Here is a 17,399-nt window from a genome sequence, read left to right on the forward strand (position 1 = left end):
CCAACAGCAAAAGGGCGGGAAGTGGATTCACGAGTTGCCACACGTAATCTGGGGGCTCAGGACTCAACCTTCAAAGGCCACAGGGCAGACCCCGTTCTTCCTTGTCTACGGCTCCGAGGCGATTCTTCCAGCAGATATCATGTGGAAATCCCCAAGGGGTGAGATGTATAAAGAAGGCGAGGCGGACGAAGCACGACAGCTGGAGTTGGACTCTGTTGAAGAGGCCCGCTGCTCTGCTCTCGTTCAGTCAGCCCGTTACCTACAGGGAATCCGGCGATATCATGATCGCAACATTAAGGAAAGGTCATTTAACATTGGCGACCTTGTCCTTCGTCGCGTTCAGGATGAGTCGGGTTTGCACAAGCTTAACTCAAGATGGGAAGGACCGTTCATCGTCAAGAGGGTTACAAGACCGGGATCTTATCAACTCCGGCACCCCGATGGTCAGGATGTACCCAACTCGTGGAACATCCAGCACCTGCGACGGTTCTACCCCTAGGCAGACTCGTGTCCAATTTATGTATGCATTCATGGCAAGTTTTACTTTTTCTGGGTCGATTTGGCGGCTTTGTGCCACACAGCCCGAAACGTAAATTCTTGAATATAACGGTGGCGGCTTCTGGCCACGCTCAAATTCTATATAAAATCGACTACTTGCCGTCGGCACAAAGGTCGTCGCGATGCTAATCGTGTTCTTTCAAACTAGTTAGGCCCGTCTGGCTTGGGTTCTATCTAACTCGTTTGGCTATTCCTGCAGTGGTCACACCTCAGGGTAGTTTTCGACTGTTTGCCATAAGCATCCTAGTCGTCGCGCCACAGACTGCGCGTTCCGGGCCCGAGTGGATCCTTTTTGGCGGAATCTTATCTAGCTCACCCGATGAGCTCTCGCGAAGGGCTAAATCGACTACTCTCTGAGTCGCTGCACTCAGAGGTAGCACGCCTATGCTTCAAAGCAGATGGGGTTTTAGTCTGCACATAAGGCTACAAAGGAACAAAGGTGGTTTCTTATATTACAAAAAGTCTTAAGTACTAATGGTTCAATCCTGGACCATTTTCCTACAATTTTTTCAGCTACAGGCCGGACCTCTAGCAAATACTCGCGGAAGCTTTCATCAGAACAATCTGCAGCTGCACCCTCGCGAGTACTTCTAGCCGAGCCTTTGGCCAGAAGGACTTTACAAGGCCTAGGGCATGGCCCACGTAAGATGTGGAGCCTCGGTGACGAAATTGAGGATCTTTTGTGGCGCCCCGCGAAGACGATCAAGTAGTGGTTGCCCATCTTCCGCACCGTCTTCCCGGGGATCCACCATCTCTACGAGTTCTTGAGCTGCCACCTTCAAATCATCAAGTTCCTTCTGGCGCTGCTCTTTTTCCTCGCCCAAATTCTTGATCTGCTGGAGGCAGTCGACTAGTTGCTTCTCTGTGTCGGCCATCACCTTCCGCAGACCCTCGACTTCATCTGCGCGGCGATATAGCATGTTCTTCAAATTAGTAAGCAATTCCTCCTTATAATTTAATAGCTGCTTAAGTTCTGCGATGATAAGCAGGTTTCAGATCATGAAGTTATCGACTACGGGTATGACTCCGAGAATTGAGTTCAACATACCTTGATGGGTTTTCCGCTGTTCCTTGAGTCGGCCTTGGAGCTCGATGATATTCTGCTCGAAGCCGGCTCGCTCCTGCAGCAGCTCGTCGATACGCCTGGTGGACTCTTCCAGCTTCGTTGAAGTTTTCTGGTTCATGTCCTACATGTTTTTGGGCGTCAGAGGATATCGACTTCATCATACAGTTACCAGTGGTCTAGTCAAGACTCACCAAGCAAATGAGTCGATCGCCTTGATCATTTGGCGCAGGCGGCTCAGATCATCCCCTGGGAGGTGCACCTCTTGGAGTATATTGGTGTTTTCCCCTACAGGGGTCGGCAACTCGGGTGCCTCGCAAGAAGCACCCGCACCCTCCAAAGATGACGGCTGCGAGGTCCCTGCAAAGGACAAGTGTTAATATAGCAATGATTGTGGCACAAGGCAGTGGGATCATTTACCTGCACCGTCGGCGGGAACGGCATGGTAGCCTCGACTTGATCATTGCCGGGGGCTTCGGGTTCTGTGTGCTGGAGCTCGGGTAGTGGTGAATCAAGCATGATTACATCTGCCCTCCCTGCTGGCTCCTGCGCGTCGGGTTGCCCAGCGACAGCTCGGGGGCTGGTGGCGCCAACTCGAGTTCTGGCGTCACCGCAGCTGTTGATCTGCTTACGACAAAAGCACAACATTTTTACTGTGATCTTTACACATGGCTAAGGGCAAGGTCCAAGGCATTACTTACATCTGGGATCGCGTCATTGTCGGCTTCCTCCATACCAGCTTCAACGGCTTCTTTGTCACGGTACTCGTGGCTGGAGGAGTTGGTGTACAGGACGAGGGGGCTGGCAGCTCGGGCACGGCGATGTCCGTGACACCTATTGCCGGCGGCGGCGCTGTTTCAGTCGAGGGCGTGAGCTGCCCCGACATTGTGCCTGCCACGGCAATTGTCACATCGTCTGCGACAGAAGGTGATGGATCGGCCCTCTCGCCCTCTATGGGCTCGGCTTCTGGTGCACCTTTTCTGCTGGGGGCACTTCCGTTACCTTTTGGCGCTGGGAGCCGGGCAAGGAAGACGAGGGGCTACAAGATAGGGTTGTCCTCAGTGTTCAGCAAAACAACTCGACAGTTTTTATAGTTCGACAAACACTTACCCGGCAAGGTCAGTGGCGCTGGCTTTGCGTTTCCTCATATCCCGACGTCGCCGGGGAACGAGAGGTGCGTCGTCCGACCAGTCCACGGATGATCCGGAGGAGTCGTCGGCTTGCACCCTCTCCCCAGCGCCCGGCTGCCCGTGGCTGATTCGCTGCGAACAATTTGTTCTTTCTGTGCTTTGGCGGCACTGGGCAGCGTATGGTAAGGCCGGGGCAGATCGGGGTGTGGCGGGTAACTCCGATACAATGCTGATGAATCCTGTATTAAGACAATCGACAATCAGTTAGTATCAACTCTTCAGATCAAGGGAAGAAGTCGAGAAGTCGAACACTTACTGCTGGTGGTCGATTCTGGGCTGTAAACCCTGCTGGAACATACGGGACAGCATCCACATCTAGTAGAATTCGCCTAACGCGCATAAGTGCAGCATCGTCCCCAAGCTCTTCTGCGCACATACGGGATGGGTCTTCAGATCCCAAGTACTCGAATCCTAAAGTATGGCCTGCTGAATGGGTTGGACCCGGCGTTTGAAAAATGATAGCATCACTGATGCCCCGGTTACCCCTGTCTCTTTGTGCGCGGCAATCAACTCGAGCAATTCTTTGACTTGGTCCATCTCAGCTTCATTTGGCTCCAATGTCCATTCGCTACGCTGAACAGGGGGCTTGCCGGACCGCACAGGGAGTTGGGGGGCATGGTTCGCAATGTAGAACCAGTGTTGTTTCCACCCGGGGACATTTGACGGAAATTTATATGATATGTATTTATCACTAGCGTGCTGCCTAAGCTGGATTCCAGCGCCCCCTATTGCAGAAGGATTTTTCGAGGTGGGCTGGGGCTTCACACGGAAAAGATAGCGGAAAAGAGCCCAATGCGGTTCAATTCCGAGGAAAGCTTCACAGAAATGAATGAAGATGGAGATATGGCAGATTGAATTGGGGTTGAGGTGTTGTAGTTCAATCCCATAGAAGTAGAGCAGACCACGGAAGAAGGAGCAAGTGGGGAGGGCGAATCCTCGTTCAGAAAAAGAGCAGAAAGAAACGATTTCATCGACATTTTCCATGGGAAATGGATCGCGAAGAGGAAGTCGCCAATTGATGAGATCCCTTTCCTGAAGCAGACCCCCCAATACCAAATTTGCTAAATTTTGGCGAGAACACTTACTAATTGTCCATTCTCCAGTTGCTGCTTGCGCCTCTTTCAGGTCCTTCTGGTTGTTTTTTCTTCGGGGCCATTTCGAATCCTTGTAGCCACGAGTTGTTTTTACAAGGGCTCGGGGGCTGTAGCGGTGGGCTCGCAGATCTTCGACTATGCTGGGTGGCGGAAGGGCTCGGGCAGGTCAGACTCTAATTGGGATTTTGTTTTTTTCTAATGGCGGCGTCAGATCTGAAGGCACAGGCGAAACCCTAACTGACCGCGAGGTTCAATAACCAGCGGTCAGGCAGTGGTCGCTGTGTGTAAGATGAAGCGTCGCGCAATAGGATTCATTGGATACAGGCGGTTTTTGGCACATTTTTGGGACCGTTACTCGATTCACCATTTTTTCTGGACTTTATTTTTCAAAAGGAACTCTTTTTTGCCGCTGTGACAGTTCGTGTGTTTGTAATGCTAGGCATGTATTTTGTTAGTGTGAATATGTTTTGTTTGATAAGTTGTGATGACGACTACTTATTTTTCGAAGTACTCGAAGGATAAGAAGGAAAGATTCAAGGCTAGTTTGACCCTCAGCTTGATTCTTTGATTCAACCTAAGGCTCGGGGGCTACTCCATATGGAGTGCGATTATTCATCGCACCCCATATAAGAAGAATTTGGGGCAGGAGCACCTCATAGCTTCGATGCAGTCAGAAGAGTACTCGAAGAGCAGTTTCAAGACGGAGCTTCGAAAGAAGTCGAAGATGGCTTCGGAAGTACTCGAAGAGTCTGCAGTGCTCAGCTACGAAGAGCTCGGGGGCTTGTCAGACCCGGGGCCACGGGGCTGTGTACATTAAGGAGTCCGTATTGGACTAGGGGGACATGTCCTGTACCTCATTTATGTTGTATTCTACTCGCATGCGGGTAGAACTAGTCGATACAGAAGGAAACTACTCGAGTTGTACTTGAGTACGATTCCTAAGCTGTATCAGGCTAGGATTCATGTAACCCTGTCCCCCCGGATATATAATTTTGAGTTTTTGAACTTGAGCCCTAAAGCAATGTTGTAGAGTTTGAAAAATTCTCCAACTTTTGTTTTGGGCGTTTCTTCATTTGGGTCTTAAATCAACGGGAAATTTTGTTTTACAGAAAGGCCCTTGCAGTTTTCTGTATTTACGCAAAGGTCCCTGGGAAGTCTGTTCACCCTTCTCCTCTATTTCTTTTCTTCCCTGGTGTCTCTGTCTTATCTGTTCCCACCGGCAGCAGCATCCAAATAGCTCTTTTCCTCCCTCTGTTCGTCTTTCCGTTGAATCCCTGAGCACCTTCTTCCCTGCCTCCTTTCCTCTCCTCCACCAGACGTTCGGCCGGCGCAGGGTGGCCCGGCGGGGGGGCCCGAGCAGCAGCAGCAGGCGCTAGGCAGCGCTGGTGGCAGCGGCGCGGGCTCGGCCAGCGGCTGGCGCTGGGCCGAGCGGGCGTGCGGGCGGCGCAGCTGCGGCGGCTCGGCAGGGGCCCGAGCGGCGCGGCTCGGAGAGCGGCGACAGGCGGGGCACGGTTCGGGGCGACTGCAGCTCGCGGCGGCGGCTCGGCCCGAGCGCGGGCGAGCGGGGCGCGTGAGGTGCGCGGCAGGCGCGGCTCAGCGCAAGCGGAGCGCTCAGGCGCGGGCGGGCGGATGCGGCTCAGCCCGAGGAAGGCCGGCGGCGCGCGGACGCGCGGCCCAGGCGCGCGCGAGCTGCGGGCTCAGGCGGTTGGGCCGGCGCGGGAGGCAGGCGCCGGCGGCTGGCGAGCGCGCGGCAGCAGGAGCGCGGGCGCGCGCGGCGAACGGAGGCGCGCGGGCGCAAGCGTACAGGCGCGCAGAGCGGAGCGGGCAGGGAGCAGCTCGGACGTAGCGCGAGCAAATGCGCGCGCGGCCGGAGCGCAAGAGCAGCGCTGGCAGCGGATCCAGGCGGAGCAGACGGTGGGTGCTGGCGCAGTGCGTGCACGCGGGTGAGCAGAGGCGCGTGGGAGCGGCGACCCGAGTGAGCGCCAGAGGAGGCAATGCAGCGCTGGTGATGCACGCTGGAGGGCGAGTAGAAGTGGCTACACAGCGTGGTTTGGCAACGTGACGGCGGGCGCAGGAGCTAGCAGCGCAGGGCGATGGCGTATGTGGTGCAGGCGGTGTAAGCGTGCGCAGCGCTGGAACGGGAACGCGCTGGCTCGGATGCAGAGGCAGGCAAGGCGTGCGGGACGCGCGCGAGCGCGGCAAGTGCGGGACCCGCACTCGCGCGGAGGCGAGCAGCCGGAGCAAGTAGTAGCGCGCGGAGTGGCCGAAGCGCGCGGGCGGAGCAATGCGTGCGCGGCAGAGCAAAATACGCGAACGGCTCAGGTGTGAGCTGATGCGACGCGACGCAGGCGAACTGGCATCAAGTGAGCACGGGAGCTGGAGTGGCGTGGTTTAGGCGGTGCAGGAGCGGAACGTGGGCGACGCCGAGCGGGTGGCGCGAGCGTGCGTGCGGTGACGCGCGGAAGCTGGCAGTGTGTGCAAGTGTTGGGTGACCGGAGTAGAGCGGACCCATGGGTACGAGCAGGCGATGCTGGAGTGTGACGTGCCGAGCAACGGCACGCGCAGGAGGAGTAGCGGAGGAAAGCTGTGCGTGAGATGCAGGAACGCGGTAGCCGTATCGAGGACGCAGCCAAGGTGTTCGATGAAATGCTAACCGCAGGAGAAGTGAAGCTGAGCCTGCGAAGTGAGAGCAGGTCAAGGATGCACGTGGCTCAGACATGTGCAGATGCGGTGCGACAAGGCCGAGGCAACGCAGGTCCAGCAGATGAGGAAGAGGAGCAACAGCACGAGGTGGTTGAGGCGGAAACGCGGATTTAACAGCAGTTAGTCCGCAAACGGCACGACGTCCAGCAGTCCCTACCTTCGTTGGTCGCTCAACCGTTATCACCACGAATCGCCGCAAGAACTACTTCTTCGGCCATTCTCTAACCACTACAATTCCCGACGAACTCCTTCGTCATCCACGGGATCTCGTCATCGTCGAGCTTTTCTCTTCGCCGATCCTGTTCACCGCGAGAATTCACGTTCCGCGTGTTCCCCTTCATAACCAAGGCTACCCAAGGTTTGCCCTGTTTTGCTAGATCTTTTTAATGCCGGCGATTCATTTGCCGAAATATCGCCGTTAACTCCCTATTATTTGTTTTCCCGGACAAGGGACTTGATTGCTACGTTTTAGATAGTTCTAGGGTGTTTTCTGTAAAATTTCCATAACTTTCTTTATTTCAAATCGATGAACTTCTACATTTCATGGATTTTCATAAGAAGTTCATAAAAGTGTAAAATCAGTCTTGTTTGAAACCCTAAGTCAAACTCTACAATTTTTATGTTATGATCTTGAGTTGAGGTCTTTGATGTGTGGTCTAGGTCAAATGCTAGGGAATGAATATTTTGTTGTGCTCTATATTGTATGCTTGTGTTATAACTTAAAAGTAAGCCATAGAATATAGATCTTAAATAGAAATATGTGATGTTTCGTTAAACCTTTCATATGAGTGCTCATAACCCTGCCATCAAGATATTGTCCCCGTCCCGATTGCTGTTTCTTTAAGTTCCTTGTCGTATAAGGATCCCCGTTAGTTCTTGTGTGTCTACTGCTTAGCCAAAACATCTCTGCGGCTATGCTTCAGCGTTGGCTATCAATTCAGCCGCTAAGCATCCACTTTCCTTGAGTCTAGGATGTTTCTGTGTAACAGCTGTCAGTCGATACTTCTATCGTCGACCGATTAGCTGATATAGTTGTTACCTTTCTAGTATCGGCTACTGCCGATACAATTCTTTTGTTCTGTTCTATATCGACTGCACAGAGTCGATGTATCAGAGACACACACAATCTTAGGGTTCTTGCTATCGGCCGATCCAAGCCGATTCTAGTCGTTTTCCGTATCGGTCAAATATGACCGATCAATCCTTAGTTTCCCCATCCTTGTCCACACACTTCTATCAGTCAATTTATCGACTGAGAATTCGACTTTACACCTATCGATCATATACCCTTAACCACACTCCAATCGGCTATGCGTCACTCAATTGTTGTGCTGACGTAATCGAGCCGATGCAACCACACTTAGTTACTTAGAATAACACTTAAGCACATCTCAGTTAAGACACAACTGCTTTAGGAATCATCCCCCTGCTGAAGTAATCGATGCTTTCATCGATCATCTAGGAACACGATGCACCTTTCCATCAGCTAAACCCCCATTGTTTCCAATCGGCTCTGTTGTGATCTTCAACGAGCAGCCGATTCCAATTAGTTGTCCACCTAAAGCTCTATCTAAGTTTAGTTTTAGATCTTTTTGGGTGTAATGTGAATAGTATGTTATATGAGTGTTGGATTGTAACTGTATTGAGAAGTAAGGTAGTTTTATGTGCGCACTTTGAATGTAATGTCGCATTGCATGTAGATACGATTACTTCGGCAACGGTACCTACGAGATCTCCCCGGAGTCTACGGAGGATGTTCCTGAAGACCGAGTGAATGTCACCAAGAGATCAACTGAAGCCCCGAACCAAAGTTCGGAAGATGTTGACTTACTGACTTCAGACCCACCAGTAAAGGCAAGCCCCGGACATAACCTACTATTTTATTACACTGCAATCTATATCTATTTACGTATTCTATGCATTAAGTTCTTAGGAATTGCTTGAAACCCTAGATGCATGAATCCTAGGAACCAATGTATTGCACCTGAGGTCATATCGACTAGATGCTAAGCTAATAGGACCGGTAGAAGTCGGATGATTTCCTGTCACTCGCGCGATATAGGAGTTGTAATGTTTACATTCTTGTTATCACTATAAGGATGCCGGACGGGAGTTTTGTGAGGTATCATAGTTGAGGTGATACCCCGTCTGTGTTGTTGAATTGGATAAGGCCGTAGGGTGTGTTAGCGGTGGTTAAGCATTTGAAAGTACTAACCACATGCCGCGAAATATGGTAAGCGGTAAGCCTAGTAACCAATCAGCCCGAGGAGTGGACATACCTCCCACCACTCGATTGCTTCTTCTGGTTACTTATGTTCGACTGAGGAAATACGTGTTGCAAGGGCAACCAGGAATACGGGTTTTGTAGTCGCGCTACAGACGTATGTCCTGCACGAGTGATGTGCGTATGTTCCTACAGTCGCTTGTGGTGGACCTATCCACGAGTCGGAATGAAAGGCAAACGGTTGCTTCGGAGCAAATGTTGGATGTTCCAAGCGTGTGAGTTAGGTTTACCTTGCAAGGTTAAATTCGATTCGAATCGTCCGCTTCTCACGAAGATTGAGACTGCTTGATCCCTTTATCACACAGAGTAACAAGAGCAACTATATGATAAGTAATTTTGGTGAATGAGATAAAGAGCTCTACCTTGCTTGCTTAGTTATAGGTGCTTACCTAGAATGGATAATTAACTAGAATCTGAAAGCTAAAACTTGAAGTTAAGGATCTACTCTTTGTTGCTTTTCAGCTGAAACTAAACCCAGAACCATTATAGGCTTTCATAAGTCTAGTTATGGGCTAAGTATACCCAATTCCGGGTAAGCCTTGCTGAGTATTAGTATACTCAGCCTTGCTAGTTATATGTTTTGCAGGTAATGTCTTGAAGACCCTACTCTTCCCATGCCTTGGCCCTGTGCTCTTTCAGAAGGTTGGTCCGTGGAATGGGATCCGTCCCCGGCCAGCACTGGTGATATCGAGCGATGTCGTGCTCGGGCTTAGCATGACATCCGTCTTAACGACGTGTTGTAATCATCGCGTATGTTTTCCGCTGCTAAAAACCATAGTTTTTAACAATTTGTAATCTTTGCTCTGAATTTAAATTTTCGTACCTCTTTTGGAAACCCTTGTAACGTAATTTCCTCTGTGATGTAAAATGTGATGGTGATTGTATCTCTGGACTCACCTTCGTGTGAGGTAACCTTATTTGATCTTGTGTATCGGTGGTTTATCGGGACGTTACCCGACAGGCCAAGGGATTATACCGTTTGAAGCACGTTGGAGCCCTCCGGTGTGGACTCGCGTACTTGAGCCGGTATAATTCAGGTTGGTTCTGCCACAGCTGGTATCAGAGCTATAAGGTTACCCTGGAGATACATTTTACCTTAAAAATGCTTTCAGTATAAAAGTATGACCAACAAAATGTTTGACAAAACTACGTTGGATCCGTTAAGGATTATGCTTAGTACGTAAAGCCCTAGGGTAATGCTTATGAGGGAATTAGAGGTGGCTATAGTATATATATAACTCTAACTACCAGCATTACTTTTCTGTCAAAACTTAAATTCATGCACAACCCAACCTTATATTCTGTAACGACATCTTCGATGGTGAGGTAAGGAGGTAAGGATCCTCAGCCAACTGAGGGAGCTTGGCCTTCCCGTCGGTGATGCGAACCGAACGCTGTTTCTCAAGCAGTGGCCTACTTGAGATGCTGCCAATGTAACAACTTCGGTTGACTACATTGGGAGTAGATGGTTCGGCACAGGGTATGGCGATCGCAGATCATACCCCCGCATTTTGCGGTACCCCCGTGAATACGTTATTTCGATAACGTATGCTAACGTTGTCTGTACGGCGGTAATAGTACAGATGCTGTTTCTATAGTGAACAGTAATGATTGGGGACGCTTTCATGACATGCTGGCATGAAAGGTTCAGTATATACATACTGTGTTTTCTGCAGGTACGCTAACCTCGTTACGTAAGTTTGAACGTAAGAACGACTAGTATATATATAGGGAGAGACGTATTTATATTGTGCCACCGTAACTAACCACGTAAGACCAAGGTTACTTGGCAGTTATTTTTGTTTGTGAGGACGTGTAGAACGTGCATGCATCGTGACATCTTGGATTGACCTGATTGCCTTGGTTGATACGTGGATGTACTGAAATATGTGCTTGTATTTGAGTGCCTATTTTAACTTTGTGTTGTAGGAGTTAATGTAATCTGCTGGGCTATCTTAGAGTTAAGAACGTCTTTTATGAATCAAGTGGATTGGGTTATGTCTGAACCCTATCATCGATCTTAGCTTGACAGCTAAATCAAACCCTTGATCTTGCTTTTCCTTGAGGGTTGAATTTTGATAGTTGTCAGCAAACCCTTGGATCCATTAATCGGCGAATCATCTGTTCTCTCTTGATGTTGTACCATATCTTGTTGTCTATTCTGGTTACAACATCTGAAAGTTGCACCTTCAATTTTTGCTCAGATGATTTGAGTAAAATAAAAAAAAATTATGGCAAAAGTCATGCATTATAATACATACCGTCTTTGATCAGTGCATGGTGTTGCATCGTCATCGACAATCCGTAGACTAACTAACGGGTGTGCCTCCGGTGCAACTTAGGGTTGTCTTCGGCTTCCTAAGTCTTTCTTGCTGCTGTTGGTACTATAGGGTTGCTATTCCTCTTTTGTGGTTGTGTTTAATCACATGACCATGATGCCGTGTCGGAACCTAAGGCCTCAGGTGTGCTGCAGCCACATGATTGAGCCATTAGGGGCGCACTGGTGACTAGGTCTATGTGATGTAACCCCACTGCAATCTCTTCTTGTGCAACCTTACTAGTGTCCTAACTTTTGATCCTCGCTTAAGGATATAGAGCTAACCAGGTGTTAGTTACAAGCGAACGATTGCAGGGTGCGAGTCATGTGCGTCACTAACTCATGCGGCTATGCATCATGTTTTATACATTTCCTACGTGCATACAATGCAAGTATCATCATTCTTGCATCATAATGTATGCATCATTCGGTCAGCATCATGGTAATTGCAATGTGTCTTACGCACCATCTTGATCGTGCATGGAATTCTCCATCTTCATGTTGCATCATCATTGCAATCATATATCTTAACAGTACATCACGATCAGGGTTAGAGCATTTTGTCATTATTCCTTGATTGCATCGGTAAATAAACTCTGAGCAAGAATGTTTCAAACATCGCTTTGTCAAACCCTTGTACCATCCTTATTTGTTATCCATGAGATTTGTGATGAATGTCACCGACATTTGTCGTCCTCATATACAATCTCTTATCTTGTCAAACTCACCTATGTACAATCTCTTCTTACTCTCGTTATACTCATCTCGCCATGCTCTCGTCATCAACCTCAATCTTCTCTAGTGCGATTGCTTCTTGCCATTTTTAATGGGTGATTTGCTTCTCTTCCTGTCACACCCGATTTATAAGAACATAAATCGAGCAATCATATATGCGCCAGGATCAAGTCACGCATATATACAACAGATTATCAAGATATCACAACACATGTCACGAATAACATGAATATAAATCGTAGATAAATCAATAAATGAATTGTTTATTACAACCGAATCAAGAATCGGTTCAAGAGTGCGGAAGCGTAAAAGAGATACATGAAGAGCTGGGCGCCACAGGGACGTCGACTGGGAGACAAACGCCTAGAAGTCGTTGAAGCCGCTGACGTAGTCCTCCACGTTGCCGGGCACTGAGCAGCAGTCGAAGATATCCGAAATAGAACAGAAGAGTAGAGAGACAAGTGTGAGTACAAACTCGTACTCAACAAGTATAACACGAGCATGAGGCTCTAAAGTTAGCTGACTCAACTGCATTAGCTTTTAGTCTTGGCAAATTTTATTTAAGCTAATTACTACAAGTGGATGAATTACCATAAACCCAATTGCATAATAAATTAATCAATATTAATGAAGAACTATTGAGAACCATCCGAACCAAAACCACCCGGGGAATCGCCCTCGTCAAAGGTTGATAACCCCACTAATCAGACGGAGGATCTGGGCCGCTCATGACTGTGAGCACAGCTGATATATCAGTTTTACACTCTCGAGAGGTTGCACAACTTTACCCACAAGTCGTGGGCTACGCTAGTTGTTCATCACACTTCCTTAGGTGAGATGGCTAGCAAGCACACTACGAGACCGTTACAAAGGATACGTTGGTAAGGTGTAACCGCTAAGGATTCTGGATCAGCGACGATGGGGCCCACCTCCGGGGGTACAAGACACACAGCACAGACCAAGCCGGAGGAGCAGGGACCATTGAAGCTTACCACCCCTCTTGCCCACGCAGGTAAGTTACTCCCGAACCAAAATGACCTAATTAGTAAGTCAAGACCGTCCCATACCAGTCTTGTGGTTGCGCGGTTGTCCCAGGTTGTCGCTCTATGAACCGGTCCTTATGGAGAGTGGCCAACCAAGCACTAAGCACCGTGCTGGCCCCCTAAACCATGTTTCTAGCAAAAACATCTTTTAAGGACGCACAAACCACTCAAGCACACAGCACAGAGGGTCGGCTCCAGAATTAAGTTGCATAAGACCATTAATCAAGTTAATTAAAAAAGGACCAAGATTTGTTATAGCGCAGCAACCTAGCACAACTAACCAAAAAATGCAACCCATAGGATATATATAAGGATATAAAAGTGGCTAGGAAGTCCTTATAGGTATACAGAATTAAATGCAGTATGAAATTGTATTTAAAAGTGATAGGAGGTTCATGTTATACTTGCCTTCCTCGTACTCTCCCGGCTGCTGCTCGAAGTGCTCGGAAGACGGCTGCTCCTGGTACTGCTCCAAAGGCTCCGCGTCTACTTACGATCATCAAACATAGCCCACACATACACACATGCATAACAAGAACAAACTATAAGAAAACAGTACACCAATCCAACAGAACAGCACATGAAACTAGCCTAGAACTATTCTACGCGTTACAACGATCGCGTGGATATAAAGAACGCTTAAAACGGAGCTAAAACGCGAAAACTACGCTTAAAACAAGATCTAGGGACCTAATTGTAAGAAAAACCTAACTTCCAGGGGCTTCTGCACAAAAACCGAGGACTAAAACCTAATTAAACCCTAGATACAGGGGCTAGCACGGGAAAACCTAAGAAATGGACTGCGGGTCCAATTTCCTGAAAGCGTAGGGGGTTAAACGGGGAGAAAAGGACCTGCCTGTAATTTCTTTTGAACTACACGCGGACTGCGGGTTGATTCCCCAAAAAGGTGAGGGCTCTTTAGCAAAAAGACGTGACTGAAGCGGTAAGATCTGTTCTGGATCGTTGGATCTGATCTGTGCGGCTGGGATTAGATCTGCTAAGCGAAGGGGTACGCGCGGATCTCACCCATCCGATCGGGATCTAACGCACCAGAGCCAATCATAACGGGGATTCAATCCCACGCGCCGGATCCATGACGGACGGCCTGGATTTAAAATAAGGGCGAACCGGTACGGGGGAATCCTATCCACGGGATCACGATCCGACGGTCTGGATCAAGAGCCTCAGGATCTAATCCTGTCTACTGATCGTGGATCGGACGGTTCAGAAGAGAGAGGGGTGCGGCTGGCGGCGCTGACCGCCGGAGAAAGGAGGGCCGCGGCGGCGCGGCTCGGAAGCTCGCCGGAGATGCGCGATCGCGCGTTCCCGGGGTCGGTTCACGACGATATCACGCCCAGGATGCTCAGCACGACACGGGAAATCCACCTGGGCACTTGTAGGGGTGGATTTGGGCTCGGTTAGAGTAGAACGGCGGTGAGGGCGGCTCGGGGCGGTGATCACGTCGGCGTCTGCGCGTTCCGGGCGCAGTAGGGACCTAAACACTACGGCTTTCGGTGCATGACGACCAGGTAAGGAAGGGGAAGCTCACCAAGGCTCGCAAGGGCCGGAGTTGCCGCGGAGGAAGGACACCGACGACGACCGGCGGAGGAGACGGGGCGGCGCTCGCGGACAGCTCGGTGTGGGGCTCTTCCCGGCCTGCTGGTCCACCCAATCACCACGTGCAAGCCCTGTGAAGGTGTAAAGGGGTTTAGCGGGGGTCGTGGCGCGCCGGCGGTGAGGAATTGGGCGGCGGGATGCAACTTACCCGCGGCGGAGGGGGAAGGAGGCCGGTGGTGCTAGGGTCCTGGGTGGCGGTGGGGTTAGGGCACAGGAGGGTTTGGGCGCAGGGCCACTTAAGGGCAGGCGTCGAGCCTCGGCGTGCGGGCCCAGAGGAGGAGACCGCCGGCGGAATCGGAGGCCGTTGGGCGCCGGGGAGAAACAGAGGAAGGGGAGAGAACGGAGGGGAAAGGAGCTGACGTGCGGGGCCCGCGGTCAGAGAGAGAAAAGAAGTGAAGGGAGAGCCAGCGCGAGCGGGAGGGAAAAGCGGCGCCGACACGTGGGCCCGGGTGACCAGACAGAGAGAGGAGGGAAAGGGGAGCCAGCGCTGAGGGGAGCTGGGCCGGGGCTCGGCCCACGCGGGAGGGGAGAAAAGGGGAAAGAGCTGGGCCTCGGGCTGGGGAAAGAAAGAGAGGGGGAGGGAGAGGGTTTTGGGCCTGCTGGCTGGGCTCCTTCCTCCTCCTTTTCTTTTTCAACACTCACTAATTCAAACAATTCTACTTGAATTCAAATACAAATTTGAATTCCAACCTATGAACTCAACACGAATAAAATAATGCTGCGGCATGAATGCACAAACAATTTAATCCTATGGTAAATTTTATTTCCTTGCGTTATAAACTTACTTTAAATGCGACAAAATTAAAGAAAGGCATGGAAAATTTATTTAAGCCCAAATAAATTCATTAAAATTAGGGAAAATTTACCTTAGGGTGTTACAAACCTACCCCCCTTACAGGAATCTCGTCCCGAGATTCGGATAGGCTAGCTAGCAAAGAGATCGGGATATGTCTTCCTCAGCTCGTCTTCTCGCTCCCAAGTAGCCTCCTCCTCCGTATGATGACTCCACTGAACACGGCACATCTTGATCTTCTTGTTTCTAGTAGCTCTCTCAGATGTCTCCAGAATCTTTACCGGATGCTCAACATAGGTCAGATCCTCCTGCACATCCAGCCCTTCTATCGGCGCTTGTTCTTCTGGTACTCTCAAGCACTTCTTCAGCTGCGATACGTGAAACACATCGTGCACTCCTGAGAGATTGAGTGGCAACTCCAAACGATATGCCACCTCACCTTTCCGTTCCAACACCTTGAACGGACCAATGTATCGAGGAGCTAGCTTTCCTCGTACATTAAACCTGCGGATTCCTCTCATCGGCGAGACCTTCAGATATACATGATCACCCACTGCAAAGGTCAAATCTCGTCGACGCACATCCGCATAACTCTTCTGACGAGTCTGAGCGACCCTCAGATTCTCTCGCACCTGCTGTACCAACTGTTCGGCCTCCTCAACAATATCCGGACCAAATACCTGCCTCTCACCAATCTGATCCCAATACAGCGGAGTCCTGCATTTCCGACCATACAGAGCCTCAAACGGGGACTTCTTCAGACTGGCCTGATAGCTGTTATTATAAGAAAACTCAGCATATGGCAGGCATTTATCCCAGCTGGTACCATACTGAATAGCGCAGGCTCGAAGCATATCCTCCAACACTTGGTTGGTTCTCTCTGTCTGTCCATCTGTCTGAGGATGATAAGCAGTACTGAAGCGCAGCTTCGTATCCAACGAATCGTGCAACTGCTCCCAGAACCGTGAAGTGAACTGAGATCCTCGATCAGATATAATCTTTTTAGGAACACCGTGCAGACAGACAATCCTGGAGATGTACAACTCTGCGAGTCTAGCACCGGAGTAAGTAGTGTTCACCGGGATGAAGTGAGCAACCTTCGTCAACCGATCCACTACTACCCATATGGAGTTGTACCCTTTCTGAGTACGAGGCAAGCCAACAATGAAGTCCATAGTGATTTCCTCCCATTTCCACTCTGGAATCTTCAACGGCTGCAATAACCCTGCTGGCCTCTGATGCTCTGCCTTGACACGCTGACAAGTGTCACAGATAGCCACGTACTCCGCAACGGAACGCTTCATTCCATACCACCAGAATCGTTCCTTTAGGTCGTAATACATCTTCGTGCTGCCTGGATGGATAGAATATGCTGTATCATGAGCCTCACTCAGAATCAACTTCCTGAGATCTGCTACATCCGGCACACATATACGACCCTTGTACCACAAGGTACCCTGATCATCTTCTCTGAAATGAGGAGCCTTGCCAATCTTGAGCAACTCACGAATTTCCTGCAGCTTCTGATCTTCCTTCTGATGTTGCCTGATCTCAGCCTCTAGAGTGGGTTCCGCCTCGAACGATGTACCCGAGGTGTGATGCAAGAAACCCAGACTCAACTGCTCAAACTCCTCGCATAACTCCTGAGGCATCTGAAAAGCCACGGCCATGTTAACATAGCTCTTCCTGCTCAGAGCATCGGCTACAACATTGGCCTTGCCCGGATGATAGTGAATCTCCAGGTCGTAGTCCTTGACCAACTCTAGCCATCTTCTCTGCCGCATATTCAGCTCACTCTGAGTGAAAATATACTTGAGGCTCTTGTGATCGGTGTAAATATCACACCTCTGCCCAAACAAGTAATGCCTCCATATCTTCAGAGCATGTACTACTGCGGCTAACTCCAGATCATGAGTGGGATAATTCAGCTCGTGCCGGCGTAACTGCCGCGAAGCATAAGCTATAACTCTGCCTTCCTGCATCAGAACGCAACCAAGACCAT

Source organism: Panicum hallii, chromosome 5, assembly GCF_002211085.1.
Source record: "Panicum hallii strain FIL2 chromosome 5, PHallii_v3.1, whole genome shotgun sequence".
NCBI classification, from domain to species: Eukaryota; Viridiplantae; Streptophyta; class Magnoliopsida; order Poales; family Poaceae; genus Panicum; species Panicum hallii.